Below are 9,138 nucleotides of genomic sequence, written 5' to 3'. Positions count from 1 at the left end.
TCTGATGATGACGACGACGTCGACGACGACGAGATGATGATGATGATGACGATGGTGGTGGTGGTAATGATGTTGATGATGATGATGATGATGATGATAATGATGATTTTGATGATGATGATGATGATGATGATGATGATGATGATGATGATGATGATGATGATGATGATGATGATGATGATGATGATAATGATGACGACGACGACGATGATGATGATGATGATGATTATGTTTTTTTTTATGTTGTTTTTGATTTTTTCGTTCTTACATAACATTCACAATTGGTAAGGTTTGTATTATTTTCATATTTCCATATCAAAGACGACATGGCGTTGTTTAGTCAGACGCACATGTGTAACACGTCATGCTGGATTTAATGAAAATGCATAATGTGACATTTACCAGGAGTGACAAAGCCCGCATATAGTTCTCCTGTACCCAAACGCAGCTTTAAAGCAAAATCGTGGTAAACGACTGGTGAGGGCGCAAAATAATTTGATGCCATTCTGTATGCATGTGACACATTTAGCTAGCTAATAAATCCATGTAATATCCCTTTAAATTATTGGAATAACTATTAAAAAGAAACATCGTAAAAAAAGATATACGGCGTTGATTGTTGTCGGTGTTTATGAGCGATCAAAAATAATATCTATGAGATCAAAAATAGCGAATTTTTCTGCGCAGTTCTTAGCTGCATCACATGCAAATCAATTGCGGGGTGTTAAGCCAGATTTCGTGGCTTATTTTACCTTATTAGATATTATTACTCAGATATCTATATTAACAGAATAGAAAAACATAAGAAGCAGAAACATAAATGACAGCATATAGGTCAGCCGGCAACACTCGATTCTTATTTGATTCCATTATTTATAGTACATCGTGCTCATGCTTAAATAAATTGGTCTAAATTGAAAAATATTTCTATTTATATTAATCAAAATTGGTATTATCATGCAATTGTGGAAAACACAATAAAAATCTATGATTGACACACCCGGTAATATCGCCGAAAATTTTCATTTAGTATCTTTCTGATCAAAATAAACTTCAAGCGCACATATTTTACGCGATAGTGTTTGATAACGATTTCTGTAACTGACCGCAAACTGACCTTGATACCTTGCGGGTTGGAATGCAATGCATTAAAGTGAGGTAACATTTCTACTGCTGAAACGACGGCTTGTTTAAAGGGATCTTTTCACGCTTTGGTAAATTGACAAAATTGAAAAAAATTGTTTCAGATTCGTAAGTTTTCGTTTCAGTTATGATATTTGTGAGGAAACAGTAATACTGAACATTAACCATGCTCTAATATAGCCATTATATGCATCTTTTGACGATTTTAAAACCTAAAAATTATAAAGCGTTGCAACGCGAAACGATTGAATAATTTGGAGAGTTCTGTTTTTGTCGTTAAATTTTGTGAAACTACGAAGATTGCTTATATAAGGTATAAAATACGTCAAGAATGTGTACTCGGCGGAATAGCTCAGTAGGCTAAAGCGTTTTTACTTCAGGACTCTGGCAGGACTCCAGGGGTCACTGGTTCGAAACCTGCTCCGGGCAATGTTCTTTTCCTTTTTTTATTTTTTTTCTTGATTTTTTACTGGAGCTTTTAGGATCCAATGTTTACATTTATCAATATAAAGCATTTAATGAATAAGTTAAAAAAAATGCCAAAATCTGTGAAAAGGCCCCTTTAAAGCAAATTGTTAAGGTTTTTGTTTAAAGCTTTAAACATGTACGTATGTAACGGTCAATTTCGAAAACAATTTAAAATATTTTTGTCAAAGCGTATATCAGGTTCAATACTGAACGACAATACCTATATGATCTAATATTTATGAGTGCACATAATGCAATATCTTAGTAATTACCAAATATAAGAACACAGCCTTTAAGTACAAACGCTCTTGCGCTGAAATTCTTCTAAATATAAAGGGGAACACACTCTGTATTGATGTCGAGAATTGAGTGTGAAACTGCTCTATCTCTCAAACCTAATCATTAGAGATACAATTGTTTCATGCTGAATACACGGTTAACATCGTTGCTAAACAAACTGTAGTATCCCTTTTCATACTCTATACTTCCCAAAAAATAGAAAGTCGATGGAATAACTTATTAATGTTAATGTGAAATCTGTTTGTAGATTGCAAGTTTTCTACTGCGAATAGTTTCAGGCCTACCGGCGGGCAATTTAATATTCAAATTGATTGGTCGCTTACAAAGGTCAGGCTAAGGTGAAAAGCTGGCGTATACAGCTGCGCCGAAAAAATGCAAAAAGAGAAAATATTCACACAAACACAGATATGTATTTTGAGGTTACTGTAGACACACACACACGCACGCACCAACCCACCTTCCGCACACACACGTACTCAAGCACATTTATTTACTTTTTCGTTCGTTCGTTCGTTTGTTCGCTAGTGCAACCGTTTGTAAAAGAAATCGTTCGTTCGTGTGTTCGCTCATTTATTCCTTCGTTCGTTCGTCCGTTCGTTCATTCGTTCATTTATTAATTCATTAATTTATTTATTTGTGTTAATTAATTAATTTATAACTAATTAGTTAATGCATTAATTAATTAATTTATTAATATATCTTTATATACATATTTATTGATATGTTGATTTGTTGATTCATTCATTTATATATTAATTTATTCATTTATTTATTTATTCATTTATTCATAAATTCATTTATTTATAAATTCATTTATTCATTTATTTATTTAAGATACCATACTAATAATTACAAATTACACTAGTTTGTCTCCTTTGAAACATGATAATGACGCGAATTGAAAAAAAGTCGCAAATGGGCTATTGCCCCTTTTTGAGTTCAGTAACGGACTACGTTTAATGCATTTTGTGCATAAATATCAGAGTCGCGAATATTCATGTACCATAGAGCTAAAAATATAATCAAAATATGCAAATGTGTAATAGGTTTATGTATTTTCCGCTATTCAATCATTCAATAATTCAAACAAACCCCATTGTAAACAAAAGTATACCGGTCATTTTGATACTGAGTGAATATTAAATAGCATAAAGTGAAACAATGTCAAGTTGAGTAATTATAGCATCTATTAAACGGCCATTTATCTGTCACAAGTCATTAACGCATCACTTTGTGAAGACATATAGCCATAGACGTCGCTACTTTACGACTGATTAATGTCTTTTTTTCCCCCGTTTGTCCATGTTTGTGTCATGACCACGGGAGTGTGCAATGATCATAGACATTCAGTAGTAATTAAGATCGACAAACAATTAACGATTATGCTGCTGTTGTTGTTGTACTTTTTCCTCTGTAAATTCTACATCGGCTGTGCTTCAATAGGTATTGGCATAATTGGCGTTGCCGGCTCCATTGGAAGCGGAGGAAATGCGGTCGGCACGGGTTCCGTTGGCTGAAAGGGCTGCGTTGGTTGTGTTGGTTGGACCGGTTGTATCGGCACAAATGGTTTTACTGGTTCTATTGGTTGAAATGGTATTATAGGCTGTACAATCTCTTTCGGTTGCAATGGTATGATTGGTGTTACCGGCCCCATCGGTTCTATCGGTTTAATCGGTCCGTCGGGAAGATTCGGTTGTATCGGTCGCACCGGTTTTAAAAGCAAAATCCGTTGTTTGGGTGGTTCGGGCTGCAGAGGTTGCTTTGGTTGCAATGGTTGTTGCGGTAACGGTTGAAAGTTTTGTCTAGGCATTGACGGAATCGGCCACACCAGGGTCGGGAGAGTTATCGGCTTCACAGGAGGGCACGCAACGTTGGAACAATAACGTGGCTGAAAAAAAAAATTGTAAAGCAAACGAATAAAAACGCAACATGCAGGTATGTTCTTTCAAGAGCAGCACAAATAACATAGTATTATTTTACAGTCAATACGAAATTATTTCAGCACAGGAGGTATGCCATTCCGAAAAAAATACATGACACAAACACGCATCTTGCATAATCTGTAAATTTAATTTGTATTTTTAAGGATTTTTGTTAATACTTGTTCTATTAAAGAGCGAGTGTTTTATTGTGAGGTATATTACATGTACATAATGACCCGCCGTATGTTTGAATTTAATATCTCTAAAAAATACGTGTTTCTATTATGATAAATGTATATTCATTTACCGATCTGTGAAACGTATTGCGTGTATGTTATCATATTGTGTTAATAATATCAATCTGTACATGTAATAAATATATGAGCCACGCTCTGTGAAACGAGGCTTTATCCATGTGCGTAAACTGTCGTCCCAGATTAGCCTTTGTAGTTCAAACAGGTTAATCATATGCAACACTCTCCGCCTTGACTTGAATTCCGTTTAGAAGAGACTTCATTCAAATGACACATTCTGATAAAGCGGAAAATGTCGTCCCTGGTAAGCCTGTGTGGACTGCACAGGCTAATCTATACAACACTTTACGCACATGCATTACGCCCCATTCACCATAGCCCGGCTCAACTATAGATTACATTTACAGATTGTTTCCCCACAGCAGCTCGTTTATAACATAAAGGATTTCTTGTATGTTTACACATCTGAGTTCCGCCCCTACCTCGCCATAGCGACCACATGTGCACATGCTACAGCTATCCAGCCAGTAAACCTCGCCGTAACACGCCGGTCTCCCTGCATAGTCGTAGCAGTACGCTGAAAAAAAGCCACATATAGAGTCGTATTATTGAATACACTAGATTATATAGTTTGTTTGAAACATTTTAATTACCACCAATTATGCTGTGTTTGTCATACGAGAAAACGCCGTTTTCGTTACGAGCGTGTTTTTTTATAATTATTTTCGAATGATATTACGGACTTATATTTCAGAACTAAGGTTCTGCAATAGTCGTTATTCGACGAAATAAATTGTTCATTTGCTACTAAGGTTTAATAAATTGGTTTATAAATAATCTGCTTAACAGACGTATAATAAATCAAACACATGTACTAGACTAGTAGTGTTCGGAGACCTAAAATCAGCCTCATGTTGTGTCAAGTTGCATCGCAATCGAGGCCCCGCCTTTCGTGCGAGATTGATACCTGATTCTCAGATCACCATGTCTAGCAAAGCCTATATACTATATTATATCACACCGTGGTATACATGTAACAGTATTACCACATTTTGAACATCGGCATTTATGTTTTCTGGAATTCGCTCAATAATTATTTTAAAGCTTAGAATGTGGTGAACTTAAACATAAACTATATGTTATGTAAAACAAAATAATATTGGTAAATATGTTCTTCATACATGTATAAAAAAGGAAAATGGAACTATTGAAAAGAAATCAATAAAATATTGATAGTGATGCTAGGCGCAAACATTTTTTTTCACAAAATCATCGTAAGTTAAATTTGTCTCAATATTTAAAAAAACGGATTTCTTGACCAATGCGTATTACATGTTTTTGAATCGAACAGCGTTTGTGACTCTAAGTTATAATTTGCGATCCTCATAATTGTGTATGAAAAGTTCATATTTATGTCGCTTATTTATTTACCGTTTGGCTCCCAAATTTTCATGTGGTAAGCTATGTAAAAATCGCCATGCATTCTTCCGCCATGGTAGGGGTTGTGTTTGACTACAAATACATATTTCAGAATTAAAATTCATGTTATGACTGTGCTATATGTGAATTAATTGATTTATGATGTTAATTAATTTATATGATACTAATATACTAGTATTTGATATCTTTTGGTAGTTGAGTCTACATTGAGGACGTATTGTACATGCGTGTGGAAGGATTTTTAAACTGGTTATTTACTTAAGAAACACAGGATCATTAACAGCGACTAAAATATATGAACTTTAAGAAGTAATATCGTTTAAGCCCTGTCTGACTGTGGCGAATTATGTACGAGTTCGGATGTATTATATCTCCGTGTAAAGCCGACGAGTTGTTCACGGAATTGTTTCAATAAAAGAAAGAGAAGTGTTTGAGTTCTATTCAACGTTGTCACCCCAATAAAATTCATATGTTCGATAATCTCATTGATCAAGAGTTCAGCTAAGAAATATACGATATTAGTACGACATGCATACGATATTATACAGTCGGAAAGTTGTCTAAGGGAATATTCGAATGAGCAAGAGTCTGAGCGACTTGTGACGAAACGAGAATTTTATGCGAAGGTGTCGTAGACATGTCTCTCAAATTCGCAGAAATCTCGAGTTATGTCGTAGAACGATAGTATGCAGCGATACCGCAATGAAAGAAAACACACATGTACGTAATGTGTTCGCGAGATTACTTAGACATATCTTTCAAGAGAATAAAAAGTCGTAATGATAAAAGGCTTTTGAATTCCTTCCATTACCAGATGAGTTCGGGCAACATATGAAGACATCACTGCGTCATATAACGGCATGTGTACAAGATTTAGGCGACACCAAACGAGTTGGTGAGTAACATCTCGTAGCTCAAATTCGCCACAGTGTGACATGGCCTTAAGTTAAACCTTGGTGTCGATGATATTATTAATATACATTGTATGTGTGAGACTAAGAAGACACATGAGCAATTCAGTGCCAATTAATACGTTTAGTTTAAACCTTTTTTATTTTAGCTCGATTGCATAGAAAGCCTCATGCGTATTGAAACGCTCTCGAGTCCGTTTCGCGGGTTTAGAACCAGTATTTGGTGTCTTGTGGGATCTAAAGAAAGCTCCCACAGTGGGGATCGAACCCGCGACCTTCTGGCCAATTAATTCAATAGTCTGTCATACTCTGATATTGGCACGTTGCTAAAGCTATTCAAACCAAATCTAATGGCAGTAAAACACATAGTTTTATCATTATCTTGGCTTTTCATCTGTACAAACCTACTAAACACTAAAAGTATATCATCTCGATACGAGTACACGTCATTGTTTTCAAATGCGAAGATAAACAGGTTTATTATCTGTGAAAATATTTTAAATGGACACAACAAGTCAAAACGTGTATGTATATATTATCAAAATAAGTTTGTTTTTGTAGTGTATCGTTTTTCTCCGTGCACAAAGATATAAAATTCCCGATTCGACTGAAAACAGCGCTACTTATACCAATTTGACTGATACCAGTACCGTTCTAGAAGAAAACGCGGGTATTCTACATGTATGATGCACGGAGCATGCCAACAATACTAAACGTCAGTTAAATGAAAATTCTTAGAAATGTGCGTACTATTTAAGGCTTAAAATGGGTTACCAGCGTGAGTAGAAAGGGATTCACTATCAGTAGAATCAATAAACCCTTCATCCCATAGATTACATTCAATACAATTTTAGATGTTACCAGTGATATAAAATGTCCTCAAAACGTTACCCTCTCAGAGCCAAAGGTATTCCATAAAATCGAGCTAAGTAAATAGGATTTACCTAACTTTCGTGCAAGACAAAATTCTTTGGTTTTATTATAGTATATACTATTTTAAGGATGCCAGCGCAATGTCCACGCATTCAACGTGAGTTGAATCTAGCGTTTAAACGTTTATACCTTTATATTATGTACACGAGATCGTTACTACTTCCAACAGAAAATTCAACACCATCTTAATACATCGTTAATACAAACGATTAATAAAATCGTTATTTATATCAAAACTTATAAATACAAGACATACTATTTAGTACTTACATGTTGCCAGAGATATCCCCAAACAATTCAATACCAGTACAATCCCCAGGTTCTTCATATTCTGAGACTTTTGCTTGCTTATATTATCTTTCTTCCTTGAAATAATAAATAGTTTTGTTGTTTTTTTTCCTTTGAATTATTTATTTTTAATTTGAAGTTAAACAATCAAGTACTCGTGTTCCATCAAATGTACCTTAATCTGATTTCAAAACACCTAACAGCCAGGTAATAATTAGTCATTTACACATATAATTTATAGGATAGTAACAAATTCATAACCGTAAACAGAATCTGACGACGTAACAACGTTTAACCAACTTCATCCTCGAATCAACAAAACGTTCATATGTTCATTTTACTTAGGCGAAATAAGCACGCAATATTTTTAGTCGTGAATCACGTGACGAGGCTTGGATGAAACACTAGTGTATCTAATGAACATATATTTATGAGATACAGTAGTTCCGCGAACGAACATCAAGTGTTCGGTGTCTGTTTTATACTGAAATTAATGGTTCTCTTGACCTGCTGATCAGCGTCAAACGTCGCTAAATATATACGCCTACATCAGCGTTAGAAGCGTTAGAAGTCGCTGTTGCTTGCTCGACTGAGAATGAAACGGGCGCACGTGAGCCATCAATAAAAACTAAGTTTGTTTTTGATTACGATTTCTTATTGACCATTGGGGAACAATTATCGAATTATAAATATTTTAACGTATAGTTGACCAAACAACAGTGTTGTTGCTGAACGCATGGGCGATTTCATGTAACAGTATTTTGGTATTGACAGTCACATCGAATTTCCTCTTGACCATGCAAGGTCTACACGCGAAACTCGATATTGACCATCTGCAGACGTCATTAGAACATCTGGTTGACGCATTTTGATCAATCTAAAGCGCATAAGCGTGACACACGAAAATGACAAACGACGCACGACAGTAAAAAGAAATCGTGTCTTTAATTTAAACTTTTCACGTGTGTTGCTTTTGGATATCTTGTGTTGCGTTGCAATACCTCTTGTCGCCTTGCAATATCAGTTGTCGCATTGCAATATCGTAAGCGACGATGTAAGGCCATTTGTCATGTTTCAATATAATGTTTCGCATTGAAATATCGTGTGTCACGTCGCAACGGCATGTGTAGTGTTGCAAAAGTGTGTAGCATTGCAATAGCATGTATTGCGCTACAATAAAATGCATGTCTTTGCAATATCATGTGTCGCGTTGCAATATTAAGTGTCGCGTTGCAATAGCATGTGTCGTGTAACAATATCCTTTGTCATGTAACACTATCATGTACCACTTTGCAATTGTATGTGTCACGTTGCAATATCAAGTGTCTTGTTGCGATATCGTGTGTCGCGTTACAATGACATGTTTCGCGCGGCAATATCGAGTGTCGTGTTTCCTTTTTAATATTTATGCATCGCGTTGCGTTACTATGTGTCGCGTTGCAATATAGTGTGTTGTGTTTCAATATCATGTGTCGCATT

This window comes from Dreissena polymorpha, chromosome 6 (assembly GCF_020536995.1).
Source record: "Dreissena polymorpha isolate Duluth1 chromosome 6, UMN_Dpol_1.0, whole genome shotgun sequence".
NCBI classification, from domain to species: domain Eukaryota; kingdom Metazoa; phylum Mollusca; class Bivalvia; order Myida; family Dreissenidae; genus Dreissena; species Dreissena polymorpha.
This window is presented reverse-complemented; position numbering follows the sequence as displayed.